Source organism: Ascaphus truei, chromosome 4 (genome assembly GCF_040206685.1).
Source record: "Ascaphus truei isolate aAscTru1 chromosome 4, aAscTru1.hap1, whole genome shotgun sequence".
Classification (NCBI taxonomy): domain Eukaryota; kingdom Metazoa; phylum Chordata; class Amphibia; order Anura; family Ascaphidae; genus Ascaphus; species Ascaphus truei.
In genome coordinates this window covers 252,355,661-252,373,112 of record NC_134486.1, presented here as the reverse complement: position 1 = coordinate 252,373,112, position 17,452 = coordinate 252,355,661, and positions in this window count along the sequence as shown.

Sequence of the window (17,452 nt, the reverse complement as noted above, 5' to 3'; positions counted from 1 at the left end):
GGAAATCATCCCCCTTCATCCCTACTGTTGCCTCACCATAGAAGTCACGATCGTGATCAGGATCAATAAAGTTTTTATCCATGTAAGTGTATATTACTAATTTTAATTGTCTATAATACACTGTATATCTCAATTTTGGTGCGCTTTTGTGTTTTTCTTTTTCTAGTTACTGTGGAGTGTTTGGGGCGAAAGCTAGATTGGAATTGGCTAGGGAAATTTGTCTTGGTATAGTAATCGCTTCATTGGGAGTGAACACATTTTTTCCCATGACTTTGGATAGTATTGGTAGAAGAGAGATTGTTTTGTAGATTGAGACAGTGTTTTTGTCCCCACTTTTGAAGATTGGGACAACTCTGACAGTTTTCCAGGTCTTAGGTATAAGGCCTGCAGACAGAATAGAGTTTACTATGGAAGCAATTGATTTGGCAATAGCTGAGGCACCAAGTCGTAGGAACTTAGATTGCAGTGTCAGGTCCACATTGGCTGCTTAGTTTTAATTTGAGGAGCACTTGTGTAATCTCCTGTTAAGATACTGGGACAGATTGAAAATTGTGAGCAGTGTTGGTAGAGGTTGGGGCAATAGGGATACTCTCAGAATGAGGTTCATGTTTGTGGTTTGGGTTGCATTTCGCTAATAAGTTAGAAGCACACCCCACAAAGTAATCATTGAATGCATTTGCAATGTCAGTGGGATTTGTCAGAGTGATATCCTCCTTAGTGATATTACTTGGTTGCTAATGGCATGAAGGCAGGAATACATTGTCGATAACCTTCCAGAAGTTAGCTGGGTTTTATTTATTCTGGCGAAGATTGTCAGAGTAACAGTGTGCTTTTGCATGTCTTGTTTGCCTTGTGCACATATTCTGCAGGCATCTGTAGTTATTAAGATCCTTGGTAGTGCCAGTTACTTTGTAGATTTTCCACAAGGCATCCCTGAAGTGGTAGAGCATTATAAGGTCAGCTGTAACCCACGAAAGGTGGGCCCCCCGTACTCTTATCCAGCATAGTGGAGCATGGGTATCCCAGAGTTCAGATTGGAAATAGTCGAGCGCAGAATCGGGGTCGGGAATTAATTCGATTCTATACCAAGGGCAGTTGATAAGGTCAGCCAGAAACTGTTCTAAAGTTTCTAAATGTTCTAGTGAGGAGAACTTTAGGACTTGATTGGGGTAGTTTAATTTTCCTTACACAGTACACTATTGCATGATCACTGAAAATCTTCCGTAAGGATGCCAGAGGATTGATTCTGCTGGGATTTCAGGAGAGAATCCAGTCTAGCAAGGAATGGTTGTTAGATTTCAGGCTTGTCCGTGTTCGTTGGGAAATTAGTTGTGTTAGGTTAAGTGACTTGATTTGTATCTGGATTTTGTGGTTTTTAGGGTCGAGCCAAATGGCTGCCTTTCAGTTTCAAATCAATCCTTCAGTAAGGCTGAGTCCATAGACACTAAGCCCGTGCGGAGGTTCGCGGAGGCTGAGGGAAAGCGGGTGCTTTCCCTGGCATTACTACGCGTGCCGTCCGGGGGCGTGTCTATGGGCGCGCCAATGGCATCACGGAGCTGGTTCACCCTCATTGGGTGAACCGCTCACGTGACCGGCCCTGCGCGCGTAATCTAAAATTTGAGTGTCGGCTACTCATTGCGGCTGTATGGGCTCACTGACACGCGTGAGTTTGGCTCAGCACGGGTCAACGGCTAAACGCTGACCATGCCCGCGGCCTAACTCAGCAGCTATAATGCAATGTATTCGTATACTACTAAGGTAACATTATCTATTGTTACAGTTTTCAGCTCAAACTGCTGGGAATATTGGCAACCAATTATAACAAACAGGAAAGTGTTACAAAAATCTTGCACTGCTTGGGAGGTGTTCCAAAATCTTGCACTGCTTGGGAGGTGTTCCAAAATCTTGTACTGCTTGGGAGGTGTTCCAAAATCTTGCACTGCTTGGGAGGTGTTCCAAAATCTTGCACTGCTTGAGACGTGTTTCAAAATCTTGCACTGCTTGGGAGGTGTTCCAAAATCTTGCACTGCTTGGGAGGTGTTCCAAAATCTATTATAGAAAACAAAAGATGCTCAGTATTTTAAAACTCATTAATAATGACATTAAGAGTTGAATTTTAAAATTACAAAAAGTAATCATCTAATACTACAAAACTGATTAAAAAAAAACACATGTAGGATATTCTTGGATTGCTCCTTTAACACCATGAGGTATTTATGTCATACACTAATAAGTGCATCTTTGGCTTTACAAGAATTTAAAAAAAATAAACAGTGCATCAGAGGAACGTGCCCTTATTTTTCATTTTGTTTGCATTGGCACGTTATTTGAGAATCAGCGATATCAGCAATATGAAGACTTAAAATGTATACTGTAGTATAAGAGCCGTTTCAATTTCTGCATCTTTTGTCATTCATGACTTCATTGGCTGAAGAAACAGCATAGGGGTAAGAACTCTGCCTTCAAAGCAGATGCCCGACGTGCCGTAAATTGGGGATATTTGGGAATAATATATTTAACATCCTCAATTTGTAACAACATTTTGCAAAATTTCTTGAGGATCCCTTTTAAACTATTCCAATTACCACCATAATCACCAATATAACAGACAACCTTCCCGTGACTTTCCCGAGATTTTTTGTTACAAAGTAAACCAGTTGTTTTAGACAGTTTTGCTCTCCTATAAGTCCTCATAATACTATTTTTAGTGTACTCCCTATCTTCAATTCTCTGAGTCTATTGCACTAATTCAGCTTAAAATTGCCCCTCTGTTGAACAATTAGATTTAAAGCTGCAGTTCAAACGACTATTTTTTTTTTTAATATATATATTTTTCCCATTCAATATGTGCATCAATACAATCTGCACACTGACAAGTGATTAGCTAATGTGCAGATCGATCCATTCTCCTGTAATAGATCGCTTGCTCAGGGTTATTTAATTCAGTTCTTGCACAACATTGTGGGCAATGTAGTCCTGGAATATGATTGACTGGGCAGTTACTAGATACAATTGGTGTACTGCTAGAGAGAGGGCGGGGCTCAAGAGCCAGAGCCTATCAGAAGGGGAAGGGGCTGTAACTTTGGAAATGCTTCCTACATTGGAAACATTAAAAATGTCTTTAAAACATTTGTCTTTTTTAAAATTTAAATGCTACAAGTTTGTTCTCATAGTTCAGAACTGATTTATTAAAAAAAAAAAACACGTAGGATATTGCTTGATCTCCTGCTTTAACACACAAAAATTGCCCTATTTGAATACTTAATATTAAGTGTTTTTGTTCAACAATTTTCTTGTGATTGGAACTTGGGTTTGGTTAAAACATTTTCTTCATGTTTTAGCATTGTTGTGTTTTTAAAAAATTATAGCAAAATCTCAAGATAATCATAAAAATGCTAAAATAACATCATAAAACTAGAAAACATTTTTAAAATGAGTATGAAGTCAGAAAAACTATTTGAAAACTAGGAAGGGTAGCTTGAAAAATGTTGTAAACTTTTCTAATCAATCAAACAACCTCCCCCTTGAGGGAGCTCAGGTCAAGCAATTTACTGCCCAATTAAGCCCATAAAACAATTAACTGGCTACGCTCCAGCTATACTGTACAACTATCAAAATGTTCAAAAAAAGATTGAGAAAAAAACCTTTTGGGCACACTTACTATCCCCATTTTTAAAATAAAAATACAATGTATTGAAAATCTATAAAAAAAAATATCTTACATCAGATTGAACAGCTGTACAACAATATAAAAACACATGAATAGACAACTGCGGGAGCGGCCTCTCCTCTATACATTAACTACACTATAAACATGCTCTATAAATATACACAATACAGATGTAGCAAGACTTACTGTTCCCGTGACCGTGGGAAACTAAGTGTTAATCACCGGTGCAAGAGATGTGTACAGAGGAATGTAAATGGAGACTGTTTAGGGGGAAATTAACATTTGGCTTTATTGTGAGCGTGCCCCTTTAAACAGCACAGCAAACAAAAACATACAAAAACAACAAACACCTATCACTGTGTAAGGGCTAACATACTTCCCCCAGTCCCTCATACAAGACTGGGAGGATAATCCTCTTTCCAGCCTACCACCCCAAAGTCTCAGTGGTACAATAAAGCAGGTGGCCCTGCAGGTCAGTGGTGTCCAGGTGTCTTTGTGTGCTTGAGGGTTAAGCCTCTGGCAGGTTCCTTGGCCCTCTGTGTCCAGGAAAGAGGTCTGTCCCCTTGTGTCTTGCTGTCAATACACAACCCTCCTGTGTATTCAAGACCCTCTCCTCATGTCAGCACTGTTGTGCTGAGGAAAATCTCTGTCCTGTGTCTCACATGAGGCTTTTTTACAGAGCTCTCATAAGTCCAGGTGGCTAATTAAGTGGTTCCAATTAACCATATCTATGCTGGATTCAGAGCTCTGCGGCTGCTTTATCCAAACAGGGATAAGTCCCTGTTACACCCGGCATTTATTTGCGTTTTGCGGATGCGGCGACTGAGTGGCGAATGAGCTGCAGCAACAAAAATTAGCGGCAGCCGTAGTAGTCTGCAGTATTGATAGGCGGCGCTAGTGCCTGCCTTTAATCTAAATGCAATGTTACCCATCCCTTATTCCCATTCATTCCATATGCAATAAATGAACCTTACTGTAGAAATGTAGCAAGACTTACGATGCTGTACAAAACCAACTGTAAATCCCTGGCATTTATTTGTAAGTTGCTGCACCGTGACGACACCATGACTACTCCCGAGTATCACTAGCATATTGTACAGCACTTCTCTAGTCGTTGTGCAGGCAGAGGTGAAGATATTCAGTGCGCCATCTGGTGGACACACATAATGAGTTGCAATTACATAAATAACCCCACAAATAATTCTGCCGTCTGACCGTAGCAGAGCTGCAGGGGAACAAAGTATTCACGCGGCTGTAATCTCGCACTTTGTCAAGGTCACGGGGACAGTATGTCTTGCTACATCTTTAAATCATAATTGTGCAATAAATAAATATATCTCCTTAACAGAACAAAGTATTTATGACCGTGCATGGGGGGGACAAATAATCCGCAGACGATTTAGCAAATCCAACAAGTTACTTGCACATCTTGTAATGTTCTTGTATTTAGTCTTCATAATTCCTATTTCCACTGTAGTTGATCAAACATGGGTCTTGCAGTTTTCCCCAGACATCAACATTGAATAGTGGTTACAGTAAATGTTAATCTATTAGATATTTTTATGAAAGCTCTTTTGTATAGTGTAGGCATCTAGTTGATTTCCCACATCATCCACTAAATTGCGGTAGCCATATATATTATAGCACTTGCACTTTAGGATATTGCTTGCTGATAATATCAGCATGCAGGAAGTGTTACACAATTATACTTGGCTCATCCTTTTCGGAACTGTTCTATAGCAATCATCCCTCTGGTCAGATTCAGCAGATATTAGTGTGAGCAGAATTCTCACTATACAGGCATACCCCGGTTTAAGTACACTCACTTTAAGTACACTCGCGAGTAAGTACATGTCGCCCAATAGGCAAACGGCAGTTCACGCATGCGCCAGTCAGCACATCCTGAACAGCAATACCGTCTCCCTACCTGTACCGAAGCAGTGCGCAAGCGGGGAGACTATAGAGCCTGTTACAAATGTGTTATTTACATCAGTTATGCACGTATATGACGATTGCAGTACAGTACATGCATCGATAAGTGGGAAAAAGGTAGTGCTTCACTTTAAGTACATTTTCGCTTTACATACATGCTCCGGTCCCATTGTGTACGCTAATGTGGGGTATGCTTGTATAGCACTTTCAGGGATAATTCAGCAAATTGGCCTCTCCATGAGCTTCTGGTTTCCCATGAGGCTGCTTTTTAATAAAGTTACTGATCATACCCGCAGACAAATCATAGTATAGGTTATACTCAGCCAATATCATAGATGCATTGATCGTCCTGGTCCCGTTCCAGTGATGTTTGGATGAGCATGGGAAAGTGTAGCAATTTGCCTGCTCCACAAGCGTTTTTCCTCCAAACACAGCCAATGCGCTTTTCATCCTCTCTAACTGAGGGCTTCTTCAGGATTACTGACTAGTGCTTCCTGGTGCTATCTTATAGTCTTTCCCACCAGAAACAAGTAGCAAAACAAACCATAATACATAAATAATACTTCTGTAATAGAATTTATACTATTCCATCTGTGTGGCGGCGTTCACTTTTACAGAAACATAGAAAATGTTAGTTCTTAATTTAGTCCATTAAGTACCATAGAACCCAATCTAAAGATCTACTTGGGTACAACTTGGAGCAAAATTCTATCCCAATCACCTCTTGTAGAATCTAGATTAACCAATTCTATACCCAAGCACTTCAAAGATTAAGTTTTGCCATTATGCTGATCATTGAAATGTCCAAACCACACTACTTTTCTAATTTCCATTAATTATATCTCTATGATGCTCTAAGGGGGAGAGCAAGTGTACCCAAAGGGGGTTTCTTTTTTTTTTTTTTTATAAATCTTTCTAGTATCTCTTATCCTTTTGGATAAACTAAGCAAGAGTAATACTAAGTAACCCCAATACTTACCAGTTCACACAATACTCTAACCTGAAGCCTGATGCAGCCATTGCTAAGTCCAGGTCCAAGAGCATGTGTTCCAATCCTTCCTTCATTCCTCTCTCAAGGGGCAAGAATGTGTGGACAAGACATCCTGGGATGAGGCTGAGTACCACGAGAGAAACAAAGGGAAGCAACCTGCCATTGTTTCTGCTTCAGGCTCAAATGTAGAGCTAAGCCTGATGCAGCAATATCCGATTCCTGGGCATCTACATTCTCACTCTTCCACTTTACAAATCTATTGCTTGTATGTACACAAGGTCCAGGTCCAACCTTACTTGTACCTGCAGCAGCAACAGTTGTACTGTGATCGTACCCCTTGTAGTGTACATGTGTCAACTAAGGAAGCTTCTTCTGCTGGTTTTCTTCCACCTCCACTAACCACACTCATTCAATTTAGCTCTCTTATAGAGGGAGAAAGTCAGCACAACGATGGCTGGAGACAGGGACTATGCAGGCTCCTCAGTGCCAGCAGCATATGTACTGTAGGTCAGCATTTAAATCTGATTCTAGTGTCTCAGTTGTGGCAGAGATAACTGATGTCTCTGCAAACCAAGCACAGCTGTTTTTCCAATTTCTGTGTGAACAGGAACTGCAGCAGCAGATAGACTCAAGTGACAACAGTGATTCCAGCCTCAAATTTAAAGTAGCTAAAATGCTGAGTCCTGGCATCCCCCTCTCCACTGAAGGTAGGTATTCATACTGTATGTAAGGGCAGGGGCAAGAGTGGATGAAGCCTGAGGGCGACTGCACTGAATAAGCATACACAGATCAATTATCGTGATATCTGGGAGAGGTCAGTAGGCAGTGAAATTGTATGTCTATAGTAATTTCCCTTTAAGTGGAAGGTGTTTTTAATGAATATTCAGAGTAGCTAAAAAGCTGTCCTGGCCCTGCCATTCTCTCCTCTCCACAACTCACCAGGGCCCAGGCCATAGCTGTCCCGAGCCTTGCCACTTCCCCTCCTCCACTCCACATGTTTCTGGGCACTCCCCTGTCCCTTTCCTGTCCTTCAAGAGGAGACAGGGGAAGGGGGAGAAGGGAAGGGCACAGGATACTCCCTAAGCTCCTGCGCCTGGCAGAGTTATGTCCACTCCTTGTAAAAAGCAGTGTTTCTCCTGCTGAGAGGGCATAGGCCTCAGGGTTCAGAAGGTTTGTCGCACCAATCCAAATCCTTGGGGGATAATTCTATAAAGTCTAATGTGGTAATTAAACCTGTTTTCGACCGAAATCCCAATTGACTTCAATGTATAGAATAAGTTGCTAGCTAAAAACTATATGATCCCTTTTGGGGAAAGTAAACAACGGTAACATACCAAGTCACCCCAAACATTTATATCAGTATTATTTTCTTGCTTATCATAAAGCATGGAACACTGCTTAAAATAAGCCATAAAAAATAAACGAAACTAAAATAATATTCATTAAAACACCTTTAAGTTTTCAACTCCAGTTGTGTCTGTCAGCAACAAGGAGGGCCTACTCTCAAATATTATCATGGTCATCTTCAAGATCATCGATGTCAAGATCATCATCGCTCAAAATAATAAACTCATCCTCACTGGAATCAGAAGCCTCTTAAAATGTTTCCTTTTATGCACCATATTAATCAAAGAGGCTATAAATCATTGTAATGAATACTAACTTCTACCCATTTTCGAGCTGTAATCTCCTGCATTGCTCACTAACAATGCTGCTAGCAGTGCTAAATATTAGTTCACAGTAGGCAATGGATGGTGGACAGCTTACATGGTGCACAATAACTCTGAAAACAGGATTCCAGATAGACCTTCTTTCGCCTGCATTGCAAACTATGCATATATACGGGATCTTTCTTACCGATCCATTTTGGGAGAAAAAAAACAGTAGCACTAGTGGTAAGAGCCTAACAAAACAAAACACTAGTAGTAACAGCACAGCAGGGCTGGATACAATTGTGCAAAGTCAAAAATTAGATCAGTAAATTGTGTTGTAGTCTAGATTTTTTTTTACACGTGTAGCTTAAAAAATTACACACGGTATATATTCTGTATATCTTTTTTTATCTATCCCCTTTTGGGTAAACAAAACAGTAATGCTAGAAGTAATAGTAAGTCTATCCTAACTACAAAAGAAAGCCAAGCATCAAATTGGGTCTAAGGTTTATATGGGGAAATGAGCAGACTAGGGGGGTAATGTCATTATTAGCTATAATTGAATTCTATCTTCCTATGTTTTTAAGACGACTTATGTGACCACAAAAATTATATCAGTAAATGAGGATACATAGTAGATGAGGTTGAAAAAAATACATTTTTCCATCAAGTTTAACCTTTGTCAAATGACAGATACTTGATCCTATATTTGTTTTTACAGTATTTTAAACCAGAGCAAGTCAAACAAAAAAGTCTAGTGAAACATTATAGAATAATATATTATAAGGGGAAAAATAAATTTCTTCTTGACTCCAATAATGGCAACCAGATTACTCACTGGATCAACATCCTTCCCATGTTGACTTATTTGGTATATCCCTGTATACCTTTCCTTTCTAAAAAGATGTCCAACCTTTTTTTGAACACATCTATTGTATCTGCCATCAAAGTCTCCATGAGTAATGAATTCCACATTTTAACTGCCCTTACTGTAAATAACCTTTTTCCTTTGTTGCTGGTTGAAATCTCCTTTCCTCCAACCTTAAGGGATAACCCTGTTTAATTTGTACTGCCCTTGGGATGAATAGATCTTTTAAAAACTCCCTGTATTGACTCCAAACAAATTTGTAACGTATATAGTTATCATGTCCCCTCTAGACACTTCTTTTCTAATGTAACATTCCTCATAAGTCAGATTTCTCCATCTCCTTTACTAATTTGGTGGCTCTTCTCTGCACTTTTCCAGGAATAGTTACTCTTTATACACACTCGGTCAAGTGAAAAAAGGGGTATTTTAGATCATTATTTACATATAAAAAAAAATCATCAAAGCACAATGTTTTCGGGTGTTATCCCTAACAAAGCTGTAACAAAACACTTTTATTGCACTTGCAAATGGGATAACGCCCCAAAACATTGTGCTCTGTTGATTTTTTGTATATCCAATAAATGGTGTAAAATACCTGTTTTTTACTTAACTGGGAACTGTTGCTATGCTAAGCTTGTTGTCTACAAGCACTCCTAAATCCTTCTCCCTGAGATAAGAGTATACTGTATAAGCTTTGTCTTGGGAGCGGGAGGTGGACAGAACCTCACCCGTAAACAAGGCTAATGGTCAAGCTATGCTGTTTGTGCCTTGGAATAAGTGATCACAGAAGTAGAAGTAGGCACCAGAGTAGAAGTGTAGGGGCTCACTGGTATAACTGGCGTGTGGTATCCTGACTGCTAACACTGTCCACAGCTAAGTATTTCAATTAAAAATATTTGACTAACAAATGGTGTGGGCGTGTCCATGTGTGTACTCGTTGGTGATATCCACAATCAATACAGTACAATCAGATATGGGGGAGTGAGTGAGGCTATATTGGGAGGTGAGAGAGGATATGATGGGGAGGTTAGAGAGGATATGGGGGGAGGTGAGGGGATATGGGGAGGTGAGAGAGGCTATATTGGGAGGTGAGAGAGGCTATATTGGGAGGTGAGAGAGGATATATTGGGAGGTGAGAGAGTATATGGGGGTGAGGTGAGAGGCTATGGGGGGTAGGTGAGAGAGGAAATTGGGGAGGTAAGACCAGATACAGGGGAGGGTGAGAGAGGAAGCCCCTGAGGAAGCCGAACTGGAGAGTAGGCGAAACGCGTAGGGTTTTTGGCCCTCTGGAGATTCCGTAGTTGGTGGGGAAGAAGTCCAAGTCCTTTTACTTCTATAAAGTTACTACACATCAGATGGAAATATTACCTAAAATGGGAAATTCCTGTTGCTACAATTGGAGAGATCCTCCTCAGGTTCAGCTAAATTTGAAATAACAGACAAATTTAATTTAGATTGTGGAGAGCAACTATAATGACGTTTCTTAACAGAGACACATTGCTGAACAATATTAACAGCAATTTTCTATTAGTCAACCAACTACAATACAATGCACCTGAATGATAGCAAGTTTTGATATCCTTTTGTGTTTTTTTTAGTGATAGTCTCCAGTTCACTCACAAATTATTTACATTTCTCTACTCAACCGAGTTTACTTAAAACATCTCCTGGTTTCCATTTACATTTTTGGAAGGGTTAAAGATAATTAGGAGAGAACAGCATGAGATAGCAGCTGTACTCATTTGTGAAAGAGGCTGCGATAATAAGTTTTCGATCAGTTTTCTGCGTAGAAGAAGCTTTATTTGCTTTCTCCATATGTTATATAGAGATCCTGAAATTAAAATGCTACTTTAATCAAGTGCAATTATTGGCTGCAGATGCCAAAGAGACTGTAACCCAAAACATTATGCTGCACTGGGGAGAAGTTCTCTGCTTGTCTGGTAAACATTAAGTAATTTATTTTTTATCTTGCTACATTTATTACATTCATGTATATTGTTGTTGATTTTGTAAATATATTTTTCTATTTCATCTCTATAAAGTGTACAGTGTCATTATTTTGTACATGGTTGAAGTGCTTAAGTCAGCTCTTTGTTTATTTAGTTGAATGATTACTTTTGATCGTTCTATTTTAGAGTGCTCCATCTATCTCCTTCTTTGTACCTCTCCTTTCTGTTCTGTTGAGAGTAAAAGATCTATGATTTTATGTTTAATAGGTTTAGAACTTTTTGTTTGTTTAAGTAGGTGCAGTACAACAACTTTTTAAAGCCGCTTTGACCACTTGAGAAGTTTGTTTTTAACCCAATACTTGGGCGCCACCAGGGTCCCTGAGAAATCTTGATAGCCTGTGAAACGCGCAGGGCAGCCATTTTTACACTTCTGAGCCAGAGAGAACCCTGTCCATACTGCATCTATATCCCCTGAGAGTTTGATTCTTCACTTGATTCTGCTTGATTCTTCACTTGTGGCTGCTGAGTGGGGAGATTACTTGTGCATTTGTTGCTGGTGGAGCCTGTGAGCTAAGAACACTTTATTCCATTGTACAGAGTGTGAGTACATTGATTTTATTCATTCTGTCTATAAAGGTTGTATTATAGAATTATGCTATGCTGGCATTTTATATTTTTCATATCTGAGTTATTCTGGGGCTACATATTGACCCTTGACTATACACAGACCAGCACCTTGTATACCCCATTGGTTCCTAATGCTGAAAAGAATTTGGAGTTTGTGAGTATATTCAATGCTGGTTAATTGATCCTCCAATACACTTTGTTGCATTATTTAGTGTTTTTTCTTCTCTTCACATATTCCACGAGAGCTGTGTTCCTGTTTTGTTCTTTATTCTTATTTCTTTATTCTATATTTTTGACCCTGGAAAGGGTTTTTTTTTTTAAAGCAACACCTCACATTTAATAAATGGGTTATATTGTATTGTATGTCTTTATTTATATAGCGCCAAAAGTGTACTCAGCGCTTCACAAAGAATACAGTACAGGGAATTATAATAAAACAATAGCGCAGCAAATTCAGACAATATTTTCTTTTACCCTTACATTTGATCACTTAATATCAAGTCACTTTTATCACCTGTATTAGAAATAAGTTTTTGCGCAGAAATAATATTATACCTACTTAACCCCCTTTGGCTACCTCAATGCCATTGCTATGCAATGCTTTACTAACTGCTAAGGCAAACATGGAGCTATCTCCTGCCACCACCCCCCTTGGAGCTTAGCCACCCTCCTTGGGGCCCATAACCCATAACCCACTCCCAATAAACTTACCCATCCCTCTAGACTAATGGCCAATATCCCTATTTGAAAAAAACCCTGATATTTCTGGGGTCAAAATTGGTGAGATAAAGTACAAAGTGTCTCTTAGCTGATGACATAATGGTGACCCTTACTAGAACATCAACCTCTCTCATCAATCATTATAGGATTCTGGAACACGTTGAAAAGATTTCGGGATTTAAAGTGAGTACTAGCAAATCTGAGACCCTGAATATAAATCTTCCTCTAAAATCCATTAAACTAGCAGCCATACATTTTAACTTTAAATGGCAGAAAAAGCAATCTCACTTACATTGGGGTCAAGATAACCAACTCTTACTCCTCCCTTAATCAGGCCAACTATCCATATATATACCAATCCCCCAAGAATAACCTTGGAGCCTGGCTGTGATATTCTATCTATGTCCTCAAAATGAACCCTCACAAAAATTCTATACCTATTTAGAGTGCTCCCCATACCTGTCAAAGCTAAAGATTTGGAAAGCCTGGGGAAAAGCATGTTCCACTTTGTCTGGAATGGGTGATGCCCCAGAATAAGCCATAGCGAGGCTCAGCTGTGCCTTGCCTTCAAACTTATAATTATGAATAACAGTTTGTGAATGAGCTGCTTGGCACATGCCACCATATCGTGTACACTGGGTTGAGCTAGAAACTAAAGTCACTAACCCACTGGACTCCTCTGTCATCCTGTGTCTCTTTTAACAAAAATCAGACTATCAGACCAAAACATACCGCCAACAATGGCTAATCCACTGAAAATGTGGGACAGAGTAGGCCCTGAATGAGGCATGTCAGGCGCATATACAGTTATGTTACCTATTTTGAGCAATTCTAACTTCCACCTCTGGTTGCTGTAGGAAACATTTCTCATGGTGGACAAAGATTAGCTTCTCTAGGGCCCAGGACCTAATGATTAGATCTATGATTAGATCTTATTCAAGTCTTAAGGAATCCAACTACTGTATATTCCAGTTGCAGAATTTCTCAGATACGCTCAGATCAGGCACTTTCTCTTGAGTTGTTATGCTGTACACATCCCACAACAGAGCACACAGTTGGAGAGAACATGCAGATCTAACCCATTAGAAAAGCATTTTTGTCTCTCTACCTTGAGTTGCTCCCTAGCATGAGATATTAAGAATGTAACCAATTAGAAAATGGGAGGAGGATATGGGGGAACAGCTGGAATCACAGGACGAGCCTGATATGTGGGACTCCATCTCCTCAATATCCATCAACACACTGGTAAAAGAGAACAATAATAAGCTATTATACAGGTGGTACTTGTCACTATCCATGATCCATATTTTTATAAACAACACTTACCATATTTTTTGGGGGGGGCTGCAGCCAGGCAGGCTCTCTGTACCACATCTGATGGCAATGTCCAATAATCAAGGATCTTTAGGCAGAGGTACTGGAACTGCCAATATCCCTTTGGTAGTTCTCTTGCACAAAACAATAGAAAACAATAGATAAAGACAATTTAGACAATTTAAATAAACCACATCATCTAGGCCGCTAGATGCACATGGAAGGGCCCTATCCCCAGGATCATGATAATAAAGGCTTGTCACATCATGAGCCTAGAGAAACTGATGGCCTGGCTTAATGGTACAACTGAAAGATTTACATCGACCTGGGACCTTGGTTGAAAAGTGGAAACACTCCACATTTGACTGGTCATCAATACTGTTGTAGCCCAGGGGGGCCAGTGGGAAAGTTGACAAGGAGACTTACTGCCTCACCTAAAATCCCTTGCCTGGAGTGTGCTTCTATGTATATTCTAAGAGATAATTATTAAATGTGACAGATTATACTTATGCCATACCTGCTGCCCATACTCCTACCCCTCCACAATCCTATACCCCTATTTTTTTTGGTTTTGTATCTCTCCCACCGTTTCGCTTTGTTTTGTACCCTTACCCCTTTATATTCTAAAAATACATAAAAATTATGGGGGAAAAACACCACCAACTCATTGATTGTCACTGTGGCTACCTAGGCCCTTTAAATGGGGGACTAGATAGCCACATTGGCAATCAATGGGGACCTGTAACAAAAATGGGGTTAGTTAACCCATCCTGGATAAAGGCCATCCTCCTCTTTAGGGCTGAAGCCCCCCCAGAACCAATTCAATAAAGGACCAATGCCCAACCAAAGCTTTAAAAAAATCCAAAGGTTGATGGCCATAAAAAAAAAAATTATATTAATCCAAGGCCCAATGGCCTACACAAAATCTAAAGACATAAAAAATGATCCAAAGGCCAGAGTCCTAAACAAAAACCTAAAAACAAGTCATAAAAAATAATCCAAAGACTGATGGCCTAAACAAAAATGACTATAAAAAATAATCCAAGGCCCAATGGTTTATTTGTAATCCAAGGCCATCCATTGCCTGTGGCGTGGGATCCTCAATTTGACCTGAAGCCTCAATATACCTTTTCTTCTTTCTTTTCTTCTTAAAAGCTGTTTTCTTTCTTAATCTGCTTTCTTCACCCCCTGATGTGGGCCTGTTGAAGACTTCAGGTTTTTCTGCGAGAGCCCAGTTTTTTAGATGGTACTGGACATTGCAGAAGATGTGTCACTGGAACACATGTTATATCAACCCATCAGATTGCTTGATGTACCAGGTGATTCCCTGCTCTTTAAGATGACATCACAACTTGGTTAGTGTGAGGATTCACCATATTGGCGGTCACAGTCCGTCTCCTCACCTGAATAAACCTTCCGTGACAGACACTCAGGATGCGCGGTTGCGTGGTCCCACTACGTGCGCGCGGATATTGCGTGGTCTGATCCCTGTCCGCAGATTCCATCTCCGCCCCCCGCTCTGACGCACGTTGGTGCGTTCGTCTAGCCTCCCCGCTGATGTGCATTCCAAGCCCGGCCCCGCTCTGGTGATGTGCGTTCCAAGCCCCGCCCTTCCCCCCACTCCAGCGTGGGAGTGACACGTGCCTCAGGCTCTGCCCCCTGACCTCCGTGACACGTGCGGGTCAGCGCACGATAGATCCCGCCTCCATTCGCTCTAAGAATGTCAAGGACCAGCGTGGGAGAGACGCACGCCGCAGGTTCTGCCCTCTGACCTTCGTGACACGCGCGGGTCGGTGCGCAATCGGTTCCGCCCCCATCCCTGATTAGGCTGCATCCTAGGGCACGCCATCGTGCACCAGCAGACTATTGAGGTCTTCTTCCTGGTTCCGCCCTGGCTGGCTATTGGAGGCTCCTCCTTTATATACCTTCCTGCTGCATTCAGTCTTTGCTGAGCATAGTCTAGTGTGACGCCGTGCCTTGCTGCATTCCAGTTCCTATGATCTTTCCTTGCCTTGCTTGTTAACCTCTTGTTGCCGGACCCTGCTTATCTCTTGGATTCCGCACCTCTCCTCTCCTGATCCGGCTACGAACAACCATTCTCCAGTCTCCAGTCCTGACCTTGACTAAATACTCCAACGGTCCGATACTCTTCTATCCTGAGCCTGGCTATGTACCCCGACGATCCGCTACTCTCCAATCCCGACTTGGCTACGCACTCCGGCGATCCGCAACTCTACACTCCTGACCTGGCAAGTACAAATAACTCTTCTCCAATCTATAATCCTGACCAGGCTTGCACGACTACTCTACATCCTAGGCGCGCCCGCGTGGCTGTGTGTCGGCGTTAACCAATTCCCTACCTCAGCACCACGGTCGCTCTTCGTTTGTGGTGAGCTGCGCATTACACTATGCTCAGCCACACAAACTTCGACCCTGCTGAGGTAGGAAGAGTCCTGTGCACACACGCAAGCTACCTGACTACCATAGAGGAAACAATTGTGGGTGTTGAGCAAAACATGCTCTCCCTTCAGGAATTTCGCTCTCTTTCTCATACCGTACAGGAACCGTGTCCCCCTCTTGTGCTTGCTGTTCCTGATCTATCACTACTCCAGCTTTGCCTTCCCCCCTAGAACCTCGTCTACCTGCCCCCAACCGCTATTGGGTTGACCCTCACGAATGCCGGAGATTTTTGAATGCTTTATACAATTTGAAATGAATCATTCACGCTTCACTGCACCCTGCGCCAAGGTGGAGAATATTGTTTCTCGTCTTATAGATGACGCTCTTGCCTGGGCTTCTCTCATCTGGGAACGAAGTTCCGACCCCACACAGAATATCGGAGCCTTTGCCCGGAAGTTCCGGAAAGTGTTTGATACACCCGGTCGTAAGGTATGTGCTTCCTCTGCACTTTTTCATGTTTCTCAACGCAATCGTCCAGTCGCCAAATGCGCTCTCGAGTTTACAACTATAGCTGCAAAGACTGACTGGAATGACAAAGCTTTGGCCGCGGCCTTTTGGCAAGGATTATCTGAAGCCCTGAAAGATGAGCTAGCAGTCTATGACCGTCCCACAGATTTGGAGGAACTTGTTGCTGTCTGAATTAAGGTGGATCGTCGCCTCCTGGAGAGGAGATCAGAGAAGGCTCATCATCGTGTCACTCCATCCCGGATCAATCCCGGTCAGGTGAGCCAAGCTGAGGTTTTTCCCCTGGATACGTCCGAGTCTATGCAATTAGGGGGCACTAGCCACTCCAAATCTGAGAAATTACGCTGCAAGAACACCGGTCTATGCCTTTACTGCGGTGCTTCTGGACACTTTGCATATTTCTGTCCCCAAAAGTCGGGAAACGTGAGGTTCCCGTGAAACCTGGGGGAGTCTCATTGGGAACACTTTGTCTCTCCCCCATTTCTACTGACAACCCTTCTCGCATTCTTATCCCCATTACTCTCTATGGGGTGGGTTTCCAAGTATCTACGCTTGCTTTCCTCGATTCAAGTTCCGGAGGTAACTTCATAGATCAAGCTTTCGCAGAACGGCATCTGGTTCCGACCAGGTGCAGAAAGAAGCCATCGCTCTTGAAGCCATTGACGGAAGACCTCTGCAGCCGATGTTTATCTCCTTGGAGACAGAGGTGCTTCAACTCAAGGTACAAAATACACACCTGGAAAAGATAAAATGTAATGTTATCCACACTCCTTCCATCAGCGTGATCCTCGGGCTACCCTGGTT